The sequence below is a fragment of the Balaenoptera physalus genome (assembly GCF_965194825.1).
Source record: "Balaenoptera physalus genome assembly, chromosome: 2".
In the NCBI taxonomy this organism is placed as follows: domain Eukaryota; kingdom Metazoa; phylum Chordata; class Mammalia; order Artiodactyla; family Balaenopteridae; genus Balaenoptera; species Balaenoptera physalus.
This window is the reverse complement of record NC_138883.1, coordinates 92,491,128-92,514,204: the sequence shown is the minus strand read 5'-3', so window position 1 is coordinate 92,514,204 and position 23,077 is coordinate 92,491,128. Positions and strand designations below refer to the sequence as shown.

The 23,077-nt window shown below is 43.5% G+C and overlaps 1 protein-coding gene and 1 long non-coding RNA gene across 3 annotated transcripts in view; one reads left to right on the top strand and one right to left on the bottom strand.

The window, feature by feature from the left end:
* Window positions 1–23,077, bottom strand: part of LOC309654658 (uncharacterized protein) — a 135,761-nt gene that overhangs the window by 86,837 nt on the left and 25,847 nt on the right. The gene's annotated exons all lie outside the window — the stretch shown is intronic.
* Window positions 751–15,249, top strand: LOC309654663. The gene is made up of 2 exons (XR_014260388.1): window positions 751–4,109; window positions 14,966–15,249. It is a non-coding gene; the product is annotated as an uncharacterized lncRNA (long non-coding RNA).

The window sequence follows — 23,077 nt, the reverse complement described above, 5'->3', positions numbered from 1 at the left end:
TTTCAATGTAACTGATGCTAGACTTAACTTTAACAGTGCTTTTTTTCCTTCCCTGATGGGCCCTGAATTTGTCTTTGGGGCATCAGTGTTGCCCAGGCCCTCTGTAAGCACCAGGTATGAGGGCTGTAATGGACCTTGGAGACTGAGACCAGAAGCCTCATTTTGCAGACAAGGAAACTGAGACACAGAGCTGTGACACAGTCAGACACGAGCTACTGCGATTATATTATCAATGTATTTGTTGTACATCTATCTACAATAGCCCTAGAGCTATAGAAGGGAAAAGTTATATAAAGTCACCGACTTCAAAGAGCCTCTGGGCTTCAGTTTCCTCATATTTGAGAAGAAAGTGGTTATCTCTAAGTTCCTCCCAATCCGTGATCTTATACTCGAGCAGGATGAAGACAATTTCTCATCATCAGTCCTGTCAGTTACTATCCCATATGCAAGAAAGGCTTGAAAATCCAACAAGTTATCTTTTACCTCCGAATCAAGAGATCTGATTATCCAGGAACCACTTATAAATTCTCGATTTTATAAATGTCTATAAATGACTCAGAGGGGTGCAAAAACATTTTGAAAACCTAGACTCACAAATTCATTCATTAATTTGTTATCCAACAAATGTTGATTGAATGAGTACTCTGCCCAAGGCACTGTGGGCAACAGGGTGAAAAAACAGGCTTGGGTATACAGCCATTGAAATACACCTAACGGGGGCTTCCCTGGGCTTCCCTAGTGGGACAGTGGTTGAGTATCTGCCTGCCAATGCAGGGGACACGGGTTCGAGCCCTGGTCTGGGAAGATCCCACATGCCGCGGAGCAACTAGGCCCGTGAGCCCCAATTACTGAGCCTGCGCGTCTGGAGCCTGTGCTCCGCAACAAGAGAGGCCGCGATAATGAGAGGCCCGCGCACCGCGATGAAGAGTGGCCCCTGCTCGCCGCAACTGGAGAAAGCCCTCACGCAGAAACGAAGACCCAACACAGCCATTAATTAATTAATTAATTTAAAAAATTAAAAAAAAATACGCCTAACGATTTACAGTCATGCTTTCATACACATTAACTCAACTCATAATAAACTGTGAGGTGATGAAAATGATTCCCATTTCATCTAGGTCCCACAGCCAGGTGAAGTGGCTCCCCCAAGATCATACAGTCAATAAATGGAGAGCTTGAGCCTGCTAGGTCTCTGGCTTCCAACCTCCTGTCATTTCCACTCCACCACTCTGCTTTCCTTTGCAAAACATCCACAAATAGCAGCGCTTTACCACATTTTCTCATTTGTTTTGGCTCTAGAGCTACAGGTCACCTTGAAATGCCTCAGAACGTCGTCCTTGAACATGGGACTTTTAAATGATAAATGTTGAAAGTATCTAGTTAAGGTAAATACTGCTTATACTCATTTAAGCTCTACTAAGTCTTTACAAATAATGTGATTTGTATTCCTAAGGAAAAATAACACATTCTTTGTTGGGCACAAGTACCAACTGAATAGAAATATAGAAGCTTAATAGATCTCACCTGTAAATAAAGGTATATCTTTATAGATGAATTCTGTTACAATAATAAGTCATACATAAGGATACATTTAGTTATAGAAATCTAAACATATGTTTATATGAGATGCCAACATATTTCTAGATAATGGCACCTGGCAAGAGTACAAAATGCTTTAAAGCACTTGTTACTTATTCCCAGGAAACCAGGATCAGGTTCAGAGCATTCAAAGAGTAAGGTGGAGAAAAATGGCATAAAACACAAGAAACACAAAAAACACCAACACAGTCAAAATAACCAGTAAAATAGCTAAACTAGCGTCAAACAATATACAATGGGAATTAGCCCTGTCAGCCCCCATGAAGCAGATCCAAGCTTCAATCTATGTCGGAATAAAATTGAACGAACCAACCCCACACTTGGAAGACTGGGTGGAGAGTGGGGTGGGGTATGGAGGAAGAGGGCCAGCTTTGCAAAGGGGGAGGCCAAAATTTTTAAAGGAATAAGGACTAAGGCTTTTGCAATTAGAAGGTCATCAAATTCAAATATTAAGTTTGCAGTGATGTCTCAATAGCAATCAAGTTGCTTGTTTGATAACGAGGAAAGATCCAGTTTGAGCAATACCACAGCTTAATGCTTTCTAAAGTGAGGTGCTTTACCACTGAATGGATGGTCTGTATGCATGGGCAGTGCTTATCTACCACAGGCTTCTACTGGAAAATGCCCCAAATATCCAAATATTTAGGCCTTTTCTCTTAGCTTCCCTCGAGAAAAAATTTTCAATCTCCTACCTGGGGTGTTGGGCAGAGGCCTGGCTTCCAGAAATCCAGGAGCCAATCAGGAGAATGGGGTTGGTGGAATCTCATTCAGTGTGCAAACTTTAATTGAAGTCCCTGATTCCACTAGTGTCTCTCCCCAGGCTCTGACTCTACCTGGCATGTCTGAATCCAGAGCACTACAGAGTATACTGTACTCAGCCTGCTGAGGTCAGAGAGGAGAGGTCACATAGCTGAGCTGGGAGGTAGAAAGGATCTAGGTGGTCTCACATCTTCCTCTGCCATCCCTGCACCGCACTCTACTCCCACCCTACCCTACCCCACCCCCAGACATTTGGGTCTCGGATTTCTCTGGTATGCCAGGACATTTATCGTCCATCCATCTAGCTTCCATCTTCCAAATTTTGGTTGAGATCCTCACTCTCCTTTGTCCTTGTAGATTTATCCTTCTTTATTCCTCTGCTTTTATTTTGTTTGTAAAGAGAAATAAACATGTGTGTGCAATTCGCCATGTTAAGTCAGAAGTACAATGATTTAAGGCAGCTCAGCTGCAGATATGTAAGGAGAGACTTGCAAAAACATAATCAAGTCAATCACGGCAAGATCTTAAGCAGCAGCCACAAAAGCGGCAGGAATTTGAGTTCGAGGATAGTTTTCATCATGACAATGCCAAATCATAGGGACTCTTTAAAACAGGAGCTTGGGGTAGAAGGCTTTCACATTCTGCTCGTGGCAGGACATGCAGGGGGCACAGCAGATATGGACAGATTCTGCCCCAAGCACAGGCTCCTAACTAGCTCTGTGATGTTGGGCTAGTCGCTGACCCCTTCAGTTGCTTCTTTGGAAAAACAGATGTGATTGCACCTCCCTTGTTGGGTTATGAAGATTAAAGGAGATCGTGCATGTGAAAGAGCCCAGCACAGGGCCAGGCACACGGGCAGGTAGTCAATGGCAGCCGAAGCTGATTCTCCCACAGCCCTTGAAATCAAGTGTGGGCTCAGAGGGCAACCATTTGTCTCTGCTTACAGTTCTTTGCCCCATTGGAAAGGGGGTTATAGGGAAAGAAAAATACAGCAATAAATCATACATGCTGTAACCTTCAAAGTCTAAAGAACACTGCCCCAGGCAACTGGTGCACCATCCAGGGAAACGTGCTGGCCTTTCTGTCTCACCCACCTCACACCCCAGAAGCCTGCCCAGCTCTGCTTGCCGAAGAGTGGGACTTAGGGGGGAAAGGATGTTTTCTCAACCTCTCAAGCATGATCCTACCCCTGAGGATATGGGTCAAATGACCTCTGAGGAGAGGAGAAAGGGAAGGGAAAGGCATTCCATATTCATGTGACTCTTGACCCACTTAAAGGTCACTCCCCAAGCTGCATCACCCCTTCCTAGGAACACTTAGCACCTGACTCCTGAAGGAGTGGTTGGCCTCTTCCTTGTGATTTAATTAGTTACCCAGAGGGTGGTTGGCCGAAAGCCCACATTCCATGCAATGTTGTAACTGGAAGGAAACTTCAAGATCACCCATTCAGAGCTTACATCTCCTCTACGACATTCTCAACAAGTGGCCGTTTGCCTTGTTTGGACTCACCCAGTGATAGGAAATTAAATAAATTTGGGGGGGAAACTATGCTGTGGACAGCTCTGAGAGCTACAAAGTTCTTGTTTAAATCGTTCATCTCTTCACTCATTTTTTATAACTGAAAAATTAGGACCAGCAAAGAACAGCAGAATGCACCCCTGCCATCAGGGAGCTGACCTAGGAGGAGACAGATGTCAAACAAGCATGGAGAACTCTGGACGTGTGAGCAATGTGATGGGTGCTACAAGAGCGTAAGTACAGGGTGCTATGGGCACCTTGGCCTAGAGTGCTGGTTCTCAACTGGATTGGGGGAGGAGAGGAGGATTTTAACCCCCGAGAGACAACTGGCAATATCTGGAGACAGTTCTGATTGTCTCAACTTAAAGGATACGACCAGCATCCAGCGGGTAGAGGCCAGGGAGGCTGCTAAACATCCTAACAATGCACAGGGCAGGCCCCACAACACAGAATTATCCCGCCCCAAACAGGGTCCCTCAGGGAAACCTGATCTAGAGGATTTAAGGGAGGCCCCTTGCTCTGGGGAGATGAAGTGTAAGCTGTTTCCCAAAGGAGGAGTCAAGGTTATCCAGGGAGATGGTTGCACTAAAGGGAACTGCATGCATATAGAACCAGAGGCCATTGAGCATGGCCAGAGCCTGGACAAGGAAGGTGATTTAGGGATTGGATTTATGACTCAGCCTGGTTCTACCCATCAGGATCTCGTAGGGCAAGTTAAGTCCTCCTTCCTCAGGAAGACCCTCCAAGAGTCTAAGGACAGCTGTGTTGGCCTTGCTGATTTTCTCTTCTCTAAATCCTCCAGTGTTTCTCCAGCAGAGAGCTTTGTGACTCTCCCAATCCCAAATACATCTTGTTTGCCTATCCTCCAGATTCAGGGCCATGCTGAAAGCCAAGGCATCCCACTAAGTGTGAGATGATGGACAGGGAGACATGTGGGCCCACCACCACTTCCCGAGGTGCAGACAAGATCACGAGGCTATTCCCTATAGATGCTTTTCTGGGTGGAAGGAATCAGCTCTGTAGGTACATAAAGTTTGTCATGCTTGTATGGAAGATGAACCCTGGCTAGAGTTGACCTTGAGTGTTCCTGGCCCTGGCCTGAAAAACTTGGCTAGAAAAGCTATGCAGGGGGCTTCCCTGGTGGCGCAGTGGTTGAGAATCTGCCTGCCAATGCAGGGGACACGGGTTCGAGCCCTGGTCTGGGAAGATCCCACATGCCGAGGAGCAACTAGGCCCGTGAGCCACAATTACTGAGCCTGCGCGTCTGGAGCCCGTGCTCCGCAACAAGAGAGGCCGCGATAATGAGAGGCCTGCGCACCGCGATGAAGAGTGGCCCCCACTTGCCACAACTAGAGAAAGCCCTCACTCAGAAACAAAGACCCAACACAGCCATAAATAAATAAATTAATTAAATAAATAAACCCAAAGTTAAAAAAAAAAAAAGTAAGCTGAAATATTAAAAAAAAAAAAAAAAAAAAAGAAAAGCTATGCAGGAAGAGTTAGCCAGCCAGATGCAGGTCTTCAAACCTGACTCTGGAGGCAGGAAGGAGGAGGGAGAGACAAGAGAGAGAAGAGAGGGCTCTCTCCTAACACCAGACCTGACCTTCAGCCTTTCCAAGCCAGGGTGCACACCCACCTAGACCAACCACCTCCAGGCCGCATTTCTGCGAAATACTTTGTCAACCCCTTTCCTGTCCAGGGCCAGCCTCTGCAGGCTCCAGGACATGAGAGAAGGACGAGAAGGGGCCGGGTAGGGGAGGAGACCATCAGGAATAGGTTTTTCCTCCTGATGGGGAGGAGGCTGGGCCAAGGTCAGCCCTAGGGTACAAGGAGAGTAGCATGCAGGGCTGCCTTAGCAGTCACAGGGTGGCTGTGTGGCACAATAAATGATCCACAGATAATTAACATTTCATTACATCCGTGATCCGAGTTAGCTTACCAGTGGCCAAGGTGGATTCATCATTGAAACCAGCAATTATTCTCCAACTATTCTGAGTTAAATGTGTTTTGCTTTTCTTTTTTTAAAAATTGTTTCAAACTGTCAAAGTATAGAAGTTGTTGGTGGGGATATGTGTTCTAAGTTTGAACTGATACATTCATTAATTACTTTTGAGTAGGCTCAGAAGTTGTTACGGTTCAGTAAGTCAATTTAACTCAACCAACAAAATACTGGTCACCTCCAATGTGCCAGGTTCTGTGTTGGCTACTAGGAGGGACAAAGATGAACAGAGAATCAATCCCCAAGGCAGAAATATGCCTTTGTATACAATGGCTAAGTAAAAACCATAGAGGTACAAAGTGCTGAAGGGCATAGAGGAAGGAGAGAGTCCCTTTGAGAGGGGAAATCAAAGATGTCAGGGGGAAAGGTTGCAGGTGAGCTGGGCCTTGAAGGATGAGTAGGGTTTTGATGGAGGAAGGGAATTTTGAGTATGGATAAGGAAGCGAGGAAGCAATGAAGAGGAGAAAAGTAGGAGAGAAAGATCCAGTGTGGGCAAAGGGGGTAGGCTTTCTTTTCCCAGCCTTTTACGTTGACCTGGCTTAAGCCAGGACATTTTCATCCGGGACACACTGGTATGTTTCCTTAGAGCAGAGACTGTGCCTGCCTCTATAGGGGCTCTGAGGCACTCCTGCTGCTGACACTTGTACCTCTACAAATCTCCAGGCTGATTGGGTTCCAATGCTGGGTCTCCTAGTTCTACTTCACCTTTCCTTGTGTGTGTGTGTATGCAATCCGGGGTGAGACAAAAGCCTAGTTCTCTGGCTTACACTCTGACTGGTCATCTGATTCACCTCAAAAACTTTTGAAAATGTATAAGCTGGGGCATATCCCAGACTTAGGAAAACCCCAGGCTGTGGCCCAGGCAACTGTGCTTTTAAATGAGCTTCCCAGATGCTCTGATACCTATCAAGAATTCAGAACTGCTGCTGTGGTTGGAAGGCTGATGTGCATTGAAAACACCTGTTCACTCACGGCTATTCTATCCGTCCTCAGAGGGCCCAATCATAGTTGGCACATTAAAATAGTTGTTGAATGAACACATGTGGGCATAACTGAACATGGGGAGCAGACAGGTTAGCACAGGAGGCAGCTCACCTATATTCTAGTCCTGTTTCTCACTTTTCTCTACAAGCTTGGGCAAACCCCTAAGGTCTCTCTCCCTCAGTTTTCTCAACTGACAAATGGAGTGAGTTTGCCATACATTGTGTGAAAGTGGGATGGAATGATGTTTGAAATAAGTGCATTGAAAAGCAAAGGCATTCCACACACATTTTGTTAGAGGGCATTATTATTAACTCACCTGATTCTAGCTCTCAGTGGACAAGAGGTGCCATCTCATTCTTCGAGAAGGACCCACCCAGTAGAGTTCTGCACACAATAGTCTACAGTGGGCACTTCAACAAAAGATAATCCATTGAGCTAAGGATATACTCTGCCAAGACACTAAAATATCCCCTTTGTCAGAGGGTAATAACTGCAGTTACTATTTAATTAAGAAAGACTTCCAAGGAAGAACAATCGATTTGCAAATTACGTTGGGTAAAAAGCAGACAAGGAATTGCTCAGCTATCCTGGTAGTCGATGCATACTAAGTGAGGGGAGAGTTGTAGCACGCAGGCCTGCCTGCCCCCTCTCTGCCTTTGCAGATTTACAGTCTCCAGAGTTCATCCCAGCTGTTAGCTCAGGGAATTTTGACCCATCAGTATATTTCTTAGGTCAGGGGCCAAACCCACTGGGTAGAACACTGTCCCGTTATCAGTGGGATAAATGATCAGTCTGAAAAAGAATATATAATTCATGACTAAATAGAGCAAAGCATTAAATCAGGAAGCCGACACCAGCCCAATTTATTTTTTTTTTTTTTTTTTTTTTTTTTAATTTATTTATTTATATTTATTTATGGCTGTGTTCAGTCTTCGTTTCTGTGCGAGGGCTTTCTCCAGTTGTGGCAAGTGGGGGCCACTCTTCATCGCGGTGCGCGGGCCTCTCACTATCGCGGCCTCTCTTGTTGCGGAGCACATGCTCCAGACGCGCAGGCTCAGTAATTGTGGCTCACGGGCCCAGCTGCTCCGTGGCATGTGGGATCTTCCGGGACCAGGGCTCGAACCCATGTCCCCTGCATTGGCAGGCGGATTCTTAACCACTGCGCCACCAGGGAAGCCCCAGCCCAATTTATGACAGTGCTTTACTAAGTGTATTCCCCACTGTGTCATCCAATAGCCCATCCTGTTCTAAAAACACCTGTTTTGTAGAATGGGTCTCTCTTCGGCGCTGGGGGAGAAAGCAAATCGCTTCAATCTGCAGCCATTTCTGTTGATGGAAAACCTTGTGGCCCTAAGCCAGCAACATGTAAAAGTAAATAAAAGTTGAAGTGCAGGTCTGAAAGAAACAGCAACATGGTATGGCTACATTAAAATATTTATGTCCTCAGACTTTTAAACATCCATTATCTTCAGCATGTTAATAAGAATGCTAAACTGACCTTGGCTGGGACACAAAACTTCCAGAGCCCTGCAAAACAACTCTGGCCTCCCACATGCCTTCAGTTATGGAGAAATACGCAAGGGAGGGAGGAACAGAGAAACCCTGACGTAGGTCAAAACTCCCAGCCTGGGCTGGTGGGGCAGCTCGTGACTGGGGAGCCGAAGGACTGTGTTTGACCCAGTTCTGCCAATAATTAGCGGGTGACATTGGGGAAATGGCTTCACCTCTCTAGGCCTCCATCTCTTCCCTGTGCCCCACGATAGGATCGCAGAAGATCAGCCAGTCTCAAACCTGGCTAAGTGCTTTCAGATCTGAAATGAAATATTTGCACATACAGACGGCCAGGCCACACCCCAGACCCAATCAGAATTAGAAGTGGGTGGGCCGCCCCACCCCCACCCCCATGTCTCAGGTGGTCGGAGAGAGAGGGGAATCCTGGGATCCGTGCCCTCTGAACCGCCCTCCCCTCTACAGCTGAGTCCTGCTCCGTGATATTTCTAGGTCAGCAACCCACCTGAGGAAAACTTAAGATACTTCCCCTTGCCTGTGGAATCAACGGCTCTGGATTTGGTTCAGACTCTTGGTGTGACATTCAGCGTCCTTTTCAATCTACTCTCCTAGCTCCTTCCTTCTCGACAAACTGTGCTCTTGCAATTTATTCCCTAAACAAGTCGTTTTATTTCAAATCTCCGCACACTTGCATAAGCAACTCTCATTTTCTAGAATGCATGCCCCACCCCTCAAAATACATAATCCTTTCTTCAAGACAATGTTTTAATGGTATTAATGCCTGCTTCCAGGATTGCCTCTCTTCTCCATTGTACTGTCATCATTTGTATGTGTGACAGCGGACATGGAGCTCTCTCACTCATCTTTCTTGTGATACTCAGGTCTGGGGGTGCGCAGGTATATGTCAAGGGGCTTGGGATAGGCAGGATGCGCAAAACTGGGGCAACAATTTTCTTTTTAGTTTGGGAGACATTTCTAATATTAAACAAACATGGATACATTATAGAGCCAAATGCAAAATGTGCACAAAATTTCAAACTAAAACTAAAGCCCTCAAACAAATTTCAAGGGAGATTATGGCAAGACGATTCAAGTTATGCTGTCCCAACCACCAGCAGCAGTGTCCCAATCCAAGACTGATGTCTCTATTCTCCTGCAGTCTCCTTGACCATCGGAATACTTCAAGGAAAAGTTTGAGAAGCGCTGCCGGGACTGATTGCATGCATCACAAACATTCCCCCATTTCTCATCACTACTTCTGGCACTGCAGAAATGGCCCAATAAGTTTGTATTTGTTGGTTAATTGGATAGACAAATGGACATACAAGTTAGGAGCAGAGAAGTTTATTTTTAAAAAAAAATGTTTCTTTATCCCAAATGTCGAGATCTTTATCCCTCTAATACCAACCTCTCTGCAATACAAGAAGAGTAATATATACTGTCATGGTAGGCAACTTGGCACTAAATGACAATTTGAAACTTCCTGGGATGGGGGTGGGACTCCGTTACACATCAGCTGGATTAAGAAAAAAAAAAAAAAAAAAAGAAAGCTGCCTTCAGTCCATTCCCCACCCTCACAATCCCTGAAGCACCTGCAGGGTCAGGTGAGACCACTCAGCCAGGAACACTGCCTGAGGGGAGAATGACCGCTGAGCTGAAAACAAGAACCAGAAAAGCTTTAAGCAAACTCAGGCTAACTAAACTTGCTCGGTCATCAGTGAAAGTTAGTGAGGAGAAAGGGGGAATGGGGGGTGGAGACTGCATAGGGCCAGGAAAGCCACATTCCAGAAGCGGGGGGAATGGGGGGGGAACTCAGAGCTGAAGGTCCAAATATCCACGTCCCCTCTCACGCCCCGACTCGCACTCATAAACATGCAGACCTGAAAAACAAACCGAAAACTGAACCCAGGACTTGAATGGCCCCTCACAGTTAACCTCCAAAGCAAAATTGCTTAAAGCTGAAACCAAATTGGACAAATCAGGCTTAGAGCAGTGTTGATAAGCGGAAGGAAGGAAATTAAACAGAAGCCTTCCTGCCACTCTCTCCCTGCCACCTCCCAACCCTGCCTCCCTAACCCTGACTCTCGCTTTCATTTCTGGCCTTCCTGGCCCACCTGAGCATCCCTCTGCTTGATGACTTGCCTTCTCTCTCTCTCCCCTCATGAGCAAACCTCTTCCAAGGCCTTGACTCCTCAACGTCTCTCAGTACCTCCACCTCCCAGCCTCCATGGCCACCACCCTAGTCCAAGGCTGCTACCCGCTCTCTTCTAGATGAAGACAATAGCCCACCTGGAGTCCCTGCACCTAATCTCAGGTCCCCCTGCAACCCTTCACCAACAAGCAGCAAGAGTAGGCTTCCAAATGCAAATCTGACCCTGTCATCTGCTTGCCCAAAACCCTTTTGTCTTTTCCTCGCTGATAGGTTTAACATCTAAAACCCTGACCCTACCTACAAAGGCCCTTCCTTCCCTCCTTAATCATATCTCGCCTTTGCTTCTCTTCACTCTCAGTATTCCAGACACTGGCTGCTTTCACATCTCCAGAGAGGGAGGCCATGGCGTGTAGTACTCCCTCTGCTTGGAAAGCTCTCCCAGGCCCATTTTGCTTGTTACCCTCCATTCCTTTAGCTCTTCCCTGATCTCTCCTTCTAGGCCCAGTTCCTCTCTTTCATAGCACATATCACAGGTGTATATGCTCACTGCAGGGATAACTTTCATCCGTGTATTTCTTTCACAAACCGTAAACTCCATGAAAATAAAGATGTGCAGTTTTGCTCACCATTTTGCCACCAGTATTTTGAACAGTCCCATAGTAGACATTCAATAAACATTTATTGAATGAATGAATGAGTGAATGATTGAATGAGCAAGCTGAAAGCATCCATGGGCCCATGGCAATAGCAGCTATTACTACAGCCTCATCGGGAGCTGAGTCTGAGGTTTCCATAAATGGTGGTGTCAGAGGCCATGATGAAGGAGAGGAGTCCCCAGTCTGCAAGCAGCTGTTGAGGCTAGAACCCATGACTACATAGACCTTCACACAAGAGTGATCACTGATCCCAAAACTGTCCTGCTCTCCACCAATCGCCCCCAAGCCAATGAACCCAGTAAATTTTATCATTTGTCCTGAATATACCAACTACAGATCTCTATCCTTTGTAGGTCCAGCCTTTGGGTAGGCAGACCTGCTTCCTAGTGGGTCAGATGCTGGAAGCAGTGGAACTCTGTCTTGAAGGAGCTCATAGACACAATCCCCTTCCAGTGTGGGCTTAAACAGCATACCGATTTAGACATAGATAGATGTAGATAACAGAGAGGCAGCACCAAAGAAGGGACTAACAAGGTTGCTAACTCCTGAGGACAGAGATGGATGAGTTCTATAATTTTTGTATCTTGCATAGCACCTGGGCTTCTACTTATCTCAGTATCTGTTCAGCTAGATTGACACAAAAGACCTAAGGAGAGGATGGAATGATCCTCAGTCAACTGAAACAACCAAGCAACTGTTATTTGTCAAGCCCTTGGCATGGTGTCATCTGTTTCCTAACTGTTCTCTCTCTCTGTGATGTGAATGAGCAAGACAATGTCTAAGTTCCATGAGTTTCTTAGACTTATTACAACTGTTAGTGCTAGAATATTATCATAACAAGATTTTAGGATTGGAGGGATTTTAGAAAGGCTTTATCCAGCTGAGTGTAAATTTCTTCCTCAAGGAACCCTTCTCTTCCTCCTCTTCCTTATCAAACAATGGCACCATTGAAAAAGTTGGTGTGAAGCACTGATAAGTTGCACCATCCTCTGAAATTACAAGAGCAGGGATCATATGAAATCTATTGGCCAAACCCAAGAAAATCAAAATGTACCTTCCAACTCCCAGCAGTTATAAGGATAAAGATTCAGTGATGATAATTTTTCACTTACATATCACTCTATAATCATGTGTATTAGCACATTTGAAATCTCAACAATCTTTATTATCCCTCCCTTCACAAAGCAAGAAATTAAGACTTACAAAGGTTTGGTGTCTTACCCAAGGTCATCTAGCTAATTAGTAGAATAGCCAGGATTCAAGCCCAGATCTTCTCATTCCAGAACTGGGGCTCTTACTACAACACTGTTTCTCAGCAGGAGAGAATCATGTTCATCTCGTTAATGTTATTAAATTAAGACCTGATTTGTATATTTGTAACCAACACCGTAAAATTGTAGTATTAAGAAAAATAACATCCATGTGTCTCAGACAGTAGCTACTCTCCTGAAAAGCAAAAACATGAGTTATGTCCCACCTGCTGCAATGTTTGCCAAAAGAGAAGAAAACATGTTGGCAATGCATCATAAGTATTGAAAGATACCAGTGTTCCCCAGGTGAGTGAAAACTCCTGGCCATATAAGGACAGATTTTCTCCAGATAGCGAGACACCACACTAAATGCCAACTCCATCTCACTTAAAATGCTGGTCAAATCGAGCCTGCACCTGCCTTGTGTACTTGAACTAATAATGAACCACGTTGGGTCCTAAGGAAGAAGCAGAGGGAGAAGAAGCATATCTTGTGACTGGCTAACAGAAGCTGCATTTCAAAGCAGACATAAAGGGAATTTAGGCCAGGCTGGAGGAAAGCTCACACTTTAAAGAAAACAAGTGTTTTTGTTCGGGTTCAGGGGACTTTTAAACTGCAGTATATAGGCTCAAAAGATGACACTCGTGCTATTGTGGCCATGAAGAAAATTGACTACCAGGTGGGATGAAGGAAAAGTGCCCTGGAAATCTTTATGAGTAATCTGAAATGAAATGCTTTAAATCAACTCACTTCTCAACCATAGCCCTGCAGATGCTACACAGATGACATCTTTCTCATCATAAAAATGATGGAAAGCGCACAATGGAGGTATTCAAAACCAAAGATAACAAGGGATCACCTTCATGAGAAGTACAGCATAGACCTTGGGCTCCATCTTGGGATGTCACACTTCTTGTCTCTTCACGGTCACTTGGTCTAAAAAGCCATTGCAGATTTGAAAGTTTATGACTATTGAGTCAGCAAGCAGAACTCAGGAGGGGGTTGTACGCATATAACCTAGAGGCAGACCCTGTGCAGAAAGACCAGTCAGACTTCCCCTGAGGGACAGGTGTGGACAACAGGAGAGAAAATAGGTGGCTTACACGCTTTATACTCAGACAGGAGCATCCATTCAGCACTCTCAGCTCCACTGTCATGCATTCTGTCTTCCCCACATCCTGGACAGTGGTGAGGTGGAGACTTTCCAACAAATAGCCAGTGACAGAGTCAGGACTTGGGCTCCGCTCTTCTTACTTAAGATCCCTTTTGTTTCGACTACCACAAGCTGCCTCTGTGAACTACAATAATAAGGCACGCATAGCACTTGTCTTTAGCACTTTATAGTTCACAAGCCCTTTTCATTGCACTACCTCATTTATTACCTTCTCAAAGCCACAGAGTACAGAAGTGTATCTCCACCTGCATGACCTCCATTCTCCAAAAAAAAAGGATGACTAAGAGTGAAACCAATTTTTCCAGGTAGAGTGAATTGGTAGGGTGGTAACTAGGACTCCTTCCTGAATGGTTACCAGAATATTCCTACCTCCACCCTGTACAGACCATGGACTAGGTTAAGAAGCATCATAAGAATTTATAAAGCATGAAGATTTGCATTTTTTTAAACTAAACCCTCCAATATCTACCACCACCTCACAACAGGAGACCCCAAGGTCTTCCACTAGGCCAGCTTGTTGACGTAGTCCAAGCTACTATGACGTGGGAAGTCATTAAAGTGCACTCCTTTAACGACACTGTGATTGCCGACCAGCCTCTGGTCTGCTCCATGTGAATAATGAGAGTCAGTGGTATGCAGTATCTTACATCAGATGGTGCTTACAGTTTACAAAGCGCTTTCACATGCACATCTCCTTTGATCCTTGCAATAATATCATTGTTGGATATTATTATTAGTGAATGCTTAATTGAAGTTCAAGGATGCTACACGATTTGCCCATGTTTACATGGCTAGGAAATACCAGAGCAAGAAGCAGGATTAGACCCTGAGCCCAGGATTCCTTCCGGCTGCCTCCTGAGCAGTATCCACGAAGTCAACCATGGATTAAACTTCTCACCCCTCTCCTTCCGTCTGTCATTGACCAAATCTATAGGTGCCTGACCTATCCTGACTCTCTTGCACCACTCTTTCTGCTTCCTTTTTCACTTACACACATTACTTTTCTTTAATATTTTTCAATCCCTTTAGTCCTCAATCCAAGCTATATACTTCCACCTTGTATGCCCTCCATACGTCCTTCCTCACCTTCTCAAGAAACTTTTCCAAACCCTAACTCTCCTTTCCAATGGCCTCTCTGATGCAGAAGCAGCAAGATGTTTGCCTGAACACAAGCACCTACAGACACGGGAAACAAGTGAGAACAGAAACAGTGAGCAAAAGGGACCCTTGACAGGTTTTCAGCGTCCGACCGAAGGCATTGCCTGTGATCTTGTCTGTTGGAGTCAGTGTCTCTAAGCCTTGCTGAGTATAATGCCCCTCCAGTGTGTTCTTCCTCATTAGTGCTTTCTTGTCCTTGTCCTCAAGGCCCAAGGACTCTGCGAGCGAAGTGAGCCAGCCTGGAGGAGCGAGGGAGGAGCCCACACCGCCGGGAGAGCGCCTCCCGCTGCCAACAGCTGCGTGACTTTTCAGAGGACACACTGTGCCCTAAGCGATGGAGCCCCGCGGTGAGCGGGGAGAGCAGAGGCTGGAAGGCTACACAGGGACTTCTCTCACATCTCCACCCTGTGTGTTCACACACTCTCTGGAAGTCTACTACATGGCATCTTTTCCCTTACCTTTTTGAAAACCATACATATATTTTTAAATTTTATTTATTTATTTATTTATTTATTTATTTATGGCTGCGTTGGGTCTTCATTGCTGCAGGCGGGCTTTCTCTAGTTGCAGCGAGCGGGGGCTACTCTTCGTTGTGGTGCGCGGGCTTCTCATTGCGGTAGCTTCTCTTGTTGCAGAGCATGGGCTCTAGAGTGCAGGCTCAGTAGTTGTGGTGCACGGGCTTAGTCGCTCTGCAGCATGTGGGATCTTCCTGAACCAGGGCTCGAACCCGTGTCCCTTGCGTTGGCAGGCCGATTCTTAACCACTGTGCCACCAGGGAAGTCCAAAAACCATTTATTTTTTTGCAATGCTCAGGAAGCACAGGGAGATTTGGGTGCATCTAACACCATGCAAGGGAATGGTTACCAGCTGCTAAATGGGATTTAAAAGCCTGAAGACAATTGGTCACAGATAACTCCAATTTAGGAGTTTCTGGATAGCCTTTATCTAGGCCTTTTATTACTTCTAATACTTATTTGATGGGAAATAAAGTGACGATAAATTAGTGCCTACTAATTCTCTGTAATAGAAGAGAGGTCAGTTTGTCTTTTGAAAAAAGCACAGCCTTGGAGAACGAATGAGTGAATTAGTTCCCAGTGTCCCTGCTGACTTTCTGAGTGATATCAGATGGGTAAGGTAACTGCTCTGAGTCTTGGCTTGTGATGGAAAATGTCGCAAATTCCTACGACAAAGAGAGAGTGAAGCGAGTCATGCCGGTAAACTGGAGCTGGAGGCTGCTTGTCCTATCTGAGCAAAGAGAAAAGCAGCAACTCTCCAGCTATTTAAGACAGCAGAAACAACAATGACAAAAGTCTGTCCTTGGCCTTAGCCATGGGCCTAGAAAACCCGAGTGAGTGATGGCTATGTCTGGAGACCACAGGCAGGAGGCTGCATCTTCAGACTTATTTGAGGGCCGTGAGAGACCAGGCCCTGCAATGCGTCTTTCTTCAGCTTCCACTATGTCCTTCTAGTCGCTCCTCCAGGAGAGCCTGTAAAGACCCTTCTTCACTAATCTCTTGCCCCCGGTGGTGCAGCAGGCTCACCAAGAAACAGAACGAGCTCCACCGAGCTGCGGACTAAGCCTTCCTATTTCTGCGCCTTTACTCATTTCATTCTCTCTACCCAAAGTATTCTTCCCCTGCATATCTGCATGTTCAAAACCACCTGGTCTTTACAACCCCGCTCTCACACAACTGGCACCACGAGACATTTCCCAATTCGCTCTCATACCCCAAGTCCACTCAGACTATGAAATACTGTGGGAATTTTAAGAGAAGCGTTAGAACACCACCCCTGCCCTTAGGAAGTCTACAATCTACCCAGAGAGACAATAAACTAATAAAGAAGAGGACAAGCCCATTTGGGATTCAATGCCAGGAAGAACTGTGGAGGTCGTAGTTATTGCTGTTTATTGAGCACTCACCACGTGCCAGGTTCTATGCCAAGAGCTGTCTGCATGTTACCTTAGTTAATACCCACCACAGCTCTAGCAGGTATTAATCCCACCCTATATGCGAGGAAGCAGAAGCTCAGAGATGTTAAAACCCTATCTAAGATGCAGAGGAGGTTAAGTCAGAGCCTGAGCTCTTAGAAACCTATTACATTGCCATCTCACTCTCTCATTTCCACAGACGCTCATTTAAAAATATATGGAGTTTGAATAACAAAGTTTTTAATGTAAAAGACTCTGAATAAACATTTCTCCAAGGAATATAAACAAATGGCCACTAAGCACTTTGTAAATATGCCCAACATCATTAGTCACCGGGGAAATGCAAATCAAAACCACTATGAAGTACAACTTCACACCACTGGGATGGCTATAATCAAAAAAGACACACAATAACAAGTGTTGAAAAGGATGTGGAGAAATTGGGACCCTCATTCCTTTCTGGTGGGAATGTAAAATTATACAGCTGCTTTCCAGAACAGTTTGGCAGTTCCTCAAAATTTTTTTTTTTTTTTTTTTTTTTTTTGTTCCTCAAAATTTGAAACGGAGTTTCCATGTGACCCAGCAATTCCATGCCTAGGTGTATACACAAGAGAAATGAAAACATGCTTTCACACAAAAACTTGTACACGATTGCTCATAGCAATATTATTCCTTATAGTCCAACTGGAGACAACCTAAATATCCATCAATAAATGAGTGGATAAATAAGTGTGGTATATTCATACAATGGACTATTAGCCACAGGAATGAAGTGCTGATGTATGCTACAACGTGGATGAACCTCGAAAACATTACACTAAGTGAAAGAATCCAGACATAAAAGACCACATATTATATGATACCATTATATGAAATGTCCAGAATAGGCAAATCCATAGAGACAGAAAATAGACTAGGGGTTTCCTTAGAGTAAGAGGGGTATGAGGACGGAGGTATGGGGAGTGACAGTTAACGGGTATAAGGTTTCTTCTTGGGGTAATAAAAATGTTCCAAAATTAGACTGCGGTGGTTGCAGAAGTCTGTGAACCATTGAATGGTACACTTTAAATGGATGAATTGTATGGTATATGAATTATATTTCAATAAAGTTGTCAAAATATATTGAGTTTTAGGGAAAAAAATGTGTTACAACAGATCTTTTTTAAACTGCCTTTAGAAGTCTCATTCTCTACTGGGGATCTGTGGAAAATGCTCTCAGGGGGCTCGAGAGTTCTTCGAGAATTTATAAGTTGGTATCCTCATTTGATGAAGTGCTAAACAAAATTTAAAGCCCACAGTGAATCAGGCAGTTGCCCATAACTAAGTACTGCCCCATAACTTAAGTACCTGCATCTGTGGCAAAATGATGTCTCCTCATGCTGCAGAAACAAAGCTTTCACAGCAAGGCGACAAAGAGGAAGGAGAGCTGTCAGCCGTCACAAGGCACATGGTGGTACCAGCACACCCAACCTAAAGTGCCTGCTCAGAGCTGCACACACTGTTCACACTGGTAAAGTGCACACTCATATCTTGGCTGTGTAATACTTTGGGAGCCATTAATGGAGTAAACCATAAAATGTAGGTGATAATTTTTTTTTGTAAAAGATGTATTTTTAAATTTTATTTTGAGGTGCACTATTAAATTGATTGGTCCATCAAACACATGAATAAAATTTAGTCATTGTTAAAAATTATCATGATCGTGACTCAAATGAGAATATCCTCATCCTTAAAATCAAGGTCAATTCAAGACATATTAGATACACATTTCATCTTTTTTATCACAGTAAAACATTTTATTCATATTAAATTATGTTGATGTGAATGTGGCGGGTTTTATAGATTCATTTGCATTCAGTTTGTAAATTTTTTTTGATTTCATAGCTATAAAAAAGGTATGGAGGCACAAGGATTTGTACTTAACTTTATGTTGAAACATAATGATTTATGTTCATAATACTAGGAACACTGGAAATTTTTTTCCTTTTGCACCAGGTTGAGAAATGTTACACTAGAATATTTCCTATTTTCCTTTCATGTCCATAAAAAGTAGAAAAGCATCCCTGTATATACCCCTAGATTCTCAGGCACCAAAGGGTGATATTCTCAGTTTACTCCTAGGTTTTCCACAGATCTGATTTAAAATCAGCTGAAAAGTAAAATGATTCCCCAGTAGCCAAGAACTCTGCTGACTCTAAGACTTTCCTTCACTGCTTTGAAAGTGGCGTGGGAGAACTGGGTACACAGGACCACAGAGCAGACCGTGCCCGCCGCTCCCGAGGCCACTTTGCCCAGACTGGCACCAACCCCTCCTGGGCTCTGAGTCCCCGAGCACTTAATCCAACTCGCCCACGACTCCCTCTGGCTGCAGAACAGGAAGACCTTCCCCACCACCTCGCCTCACTGTCAGGATCCAAAGCTCTTCCCCTGGCACATCCTGAGCTCCCCAGAAACAAGGGGAGCACATTGCAAACCCCATCGGGTCTAACATTCTGCCACGTTCAGACAGCTTATTTACTACAGGAAGGGGTGTATGGCGTTCAAATAAACTGATGTTATGGTGAAGGGCAGTGCACGTCTTTCTAGTATTTCCTATAACCATCTTCAACTGGAACTATCTTCTAAATAAGTGTAGTAATTTGCCATTAAGTGGGATTATTACCATGGAATTAGGATAATTCAAATAAAATCTGAAATTCACTTTAAAAAAGGAGATAAATCTTGTTATGGGCTGAAATGTTGAAATTCTAACCCTCGGTACTTCAGAATGTGGCTGAAATGTTGAAATTCTAACCCTCGGTACTTCAGAATGTGACTGTATTTGGAGATAGGGACTTTAAAGAGGTAATTAAGTATAATGAGGTCATTAGGATGAGCCCCAATCCTTTGTGATTGGCGTCCTTATAAGAAGAGGAGATGAGGACACAGACAGACACAGAGGAAAGGCCGTGTGAAGACACTTGAAGAAGACAGCCATCTACAAGCCAAGAAGAGGGGCCTCAGAAGAAACCAACCCTGTTGACACCTTGACCTTGGCTTTCAGCCTCCAGATCATGAGGAAATAAATTTCTGTTGCTTGTCTGTGGTATATGTTATGGTAGGCCTACAAAATGAACACAAGGCTATATCAAATGAATCCCTTAATTTATGAACTGCTTCTTAGTTACAAAGAAATTCCAACTACTTTACCTTGTTCAACCCTAACAACTACCCACATTTTCCCATTTTTTTTCTGATGAGAAGACAGTCTCAGATTTGCCCATATTCATAGAGTAAATTAGTGCCGAAGCTAGGATTCAAAGCCAGATCTCTTTATCTCTACATCAGTGCTCTTACTATCAGGCCTTTAGGTCTTTGGGCTATGAATTTGAAGTAACAAGTTTGCAAATAATATTTTAAATATGAAAGAAATCAAACTATTTTAAAGGTACCCACAGAAACATCAGATTTTATCAGTACACCCCTTAGGCTGAGGCAAACAGACCTGTGCTCTACTTTATAGAGGGCCCTGTATGGATTAGAGAACATGCAAACAATAGTAATAATAGTAATATGTTAAAGCACACGTGGGCACCCTTGTCACTCAAGATCTGGCTCTTAGTACTGACACAGCCTGATCCAGAACTTTAAACATCTGTCCTGGTAACTAACACTGTTCAGGTCCCAGACCAACACCGCTTTGCATCTCTTGCCCTAAGTCCTCAAAACAAAGGGCAACTGAATGATAACTAGACTTACCGTGGTGATCATTTTGCAACATCAATGTGCAAATATCAAATCATTATGTTGCACACTTGAAATTAATGTTAGATGTCAATTATACATGTCAAATATATAGAAACACAAAAACAGAAGGCAACTATACCTGAATGCCATGAAGGTTTGAGAATTTTGCCACTTGTCCAACACAGATTCTGGGGGGGGTAAGGGTTTGTGCTTAGGTAAGAGAAAAGACTAACTACATGTCAAATCCTCTCTCTAAGGTGGCATGAATTCAGTGGAATGTGCATAATGAAGGACTATTTCCCAGTAGCACCGTCCTCTTTCCTGCTTTTCCTCATATTCCTGTTTGTAGTTCTACATGGACTTGTGAATTACCAAAGTATTCACAACAGGTGCATGTGACAATTAAGGAATATTTTGCAATATTAAATAACTCATATTGCACTTAAATATATATATATGCACGTATATATATCATGCATGAAGTATGATACTGAGCTTTTACATTAGCACTTGGATATTGAATGCTAGAAATGCAAATAGTTTTATTTTACAAAACACCTAATAAGGTTTATTTATCTTTTCAAAACTTAAATTTAAAAATGTTAGCTTTATTTAAGTGATATTAGTTTAAATTTTTGAAAATATATGTGAAAAATAATTTTAATTTTATATTTTGACTTTGAAGTTAATTTATCTTTTTATGAAAATATATTTAAATTTTGTATATCTTGAATACAGTTACAATTTTCATCCTTTAGATGATCACTATGAATAGAACGCAAATTATGTGAAAAATCACATAATTAGTGATTTTTGTTGAAGTTAAGGGAAGAGAATAAATTTAATGGAATAAATATATGGTACTTTATGAATTATGTATGTCTTCATTTTATTCTCATGCAAATGTCACCAACTCATCAAGAGAGCTCTCAGACATGTGCATTAATAATTAAATTCAGTCATCTTTGGTATTTTGCTGACTTTCAGTCATTAAGAACACAGAGCTTTACATGTATTTGGTATTGTCGTGATGAGGGAATATTTATCAAGGTAGGAAGAGGTTTTTAAGCAAGGGAATGAAATTAATATACTTGAATTGAGAAAAGAATACACTAGAAGTTCTGTGAAAAATAGATTATGCAGAGGAGAGGTTGGAATCAGGAAGACCAACGGGGAGGTCTGGACAGTAACCCAGGGAAGAGAGGAGGGGCCCAGGCATAGGGCAGCAGTGGGGGCAGACTGAACCGACAGACTTGAGAGACACTTTATCTTTCCAGGTTTCACTTGTAATCAAAGTACAATTTCTTAAATATACGTGTGTGTGTGTGTGTGTGTGTGCACATGCGTGTGCCTGGCCAAGCTGTTCACTTGATTCAGAAATCCTCCCTACAGGATCCCAAATGGCCTGGCATTCAGGTGCAGTTTAAAGACCTGTAGTATAAGATGATACAACTATTTCCAGAGGTCAGCCATCCTACCATCAGACCACTCTGGTTTCTAGAACATGATCTTCTATGATGAGTAGAAACCTACCTCTATAAAATTTTACATGTTGGTCTAGTTCTATCTTTTGTAGTAACAGAATTCTAGCCACTAGAAATTAGAATCATGCCCTTTGCATAATTCAGGTAGCTATTGTAGCTCCTGTTGGTAGTCTATTTCCAGGCTAACCCCTTCCAGTCCCTTATTTCTCTCAAATTATTTTCAGGGACCTCCAGCCCACGCTAAGCACACCCTCTTCCCACCGCCAGCAGCGGCACTTTGCCAGCAGGCTGGTCACACAACCTCAGATACATTCTGGTTTAACAGTGTCTCTCTTAACATGCAGCACCTAGAAATATTTCATAATTCATATCTTTCCCTATTCACACTGTCCTTTCTCATGATTAATATAGACGGCTGAGGTCTGAATGCAATTTTTCATCTCCAGGGCACATTTTTATGAGATTTACCACAAAGGTTTCATTTCTCTATTCAGAATATAGGAAGATTTTTAATTTATGCCACCAACAGGGGATAGAAAGGGTGTCTCCTTTGTCATAGATCTAGGATTACAATTTACACGGAGCTCCCTAAAGGAAGTTAGTTGCCAACAATGGAGTAGTTGCCGACAATCTTCAGAAACCATGAGTCTTGCTAATTGCCTTCTCTTTCCTTGAACTAAAGCTTCCATTTAATTGTTTCAAAATGTCCCAAGGTGGAATTGCTTTCCTTGCTTCATTTTTTTTCTTTTTCTAGGGCTCCAGTGCGTAGGCTCTGCCTGGGTTCTTAGCCTGGCTCCATCACTCACCAGCTATGGGACCCTGGGGAAGTGTTTTCACATCTTTGAGTCTCAGCTTCTTATCTAAAACTACAAAGGACAGTAGTCCTTATTTGATAGGAGTTTTGTGCAGTTTAAATGAGATTATACATGGAAATGCTTAGCCTTTTGCCTGGAACATGGTTGGGAATGCCATATAAAATACAGGGCACCCAGTTATATTTGAATTTCTGATGAACAATGAATAATTTTTTAGTGTAAGTATGTCCCAAATATGACATCATTGTCATTTTCCTCTTCTCCTCCTCTCCTCTCCTTGTTTTCCTTCTCTTCCTCTTTCTTTTCCTTTCTTCATTCTTTCTTCTTCCCCATCACCTAGTTCTAATCTTAAAAACATGTCCGT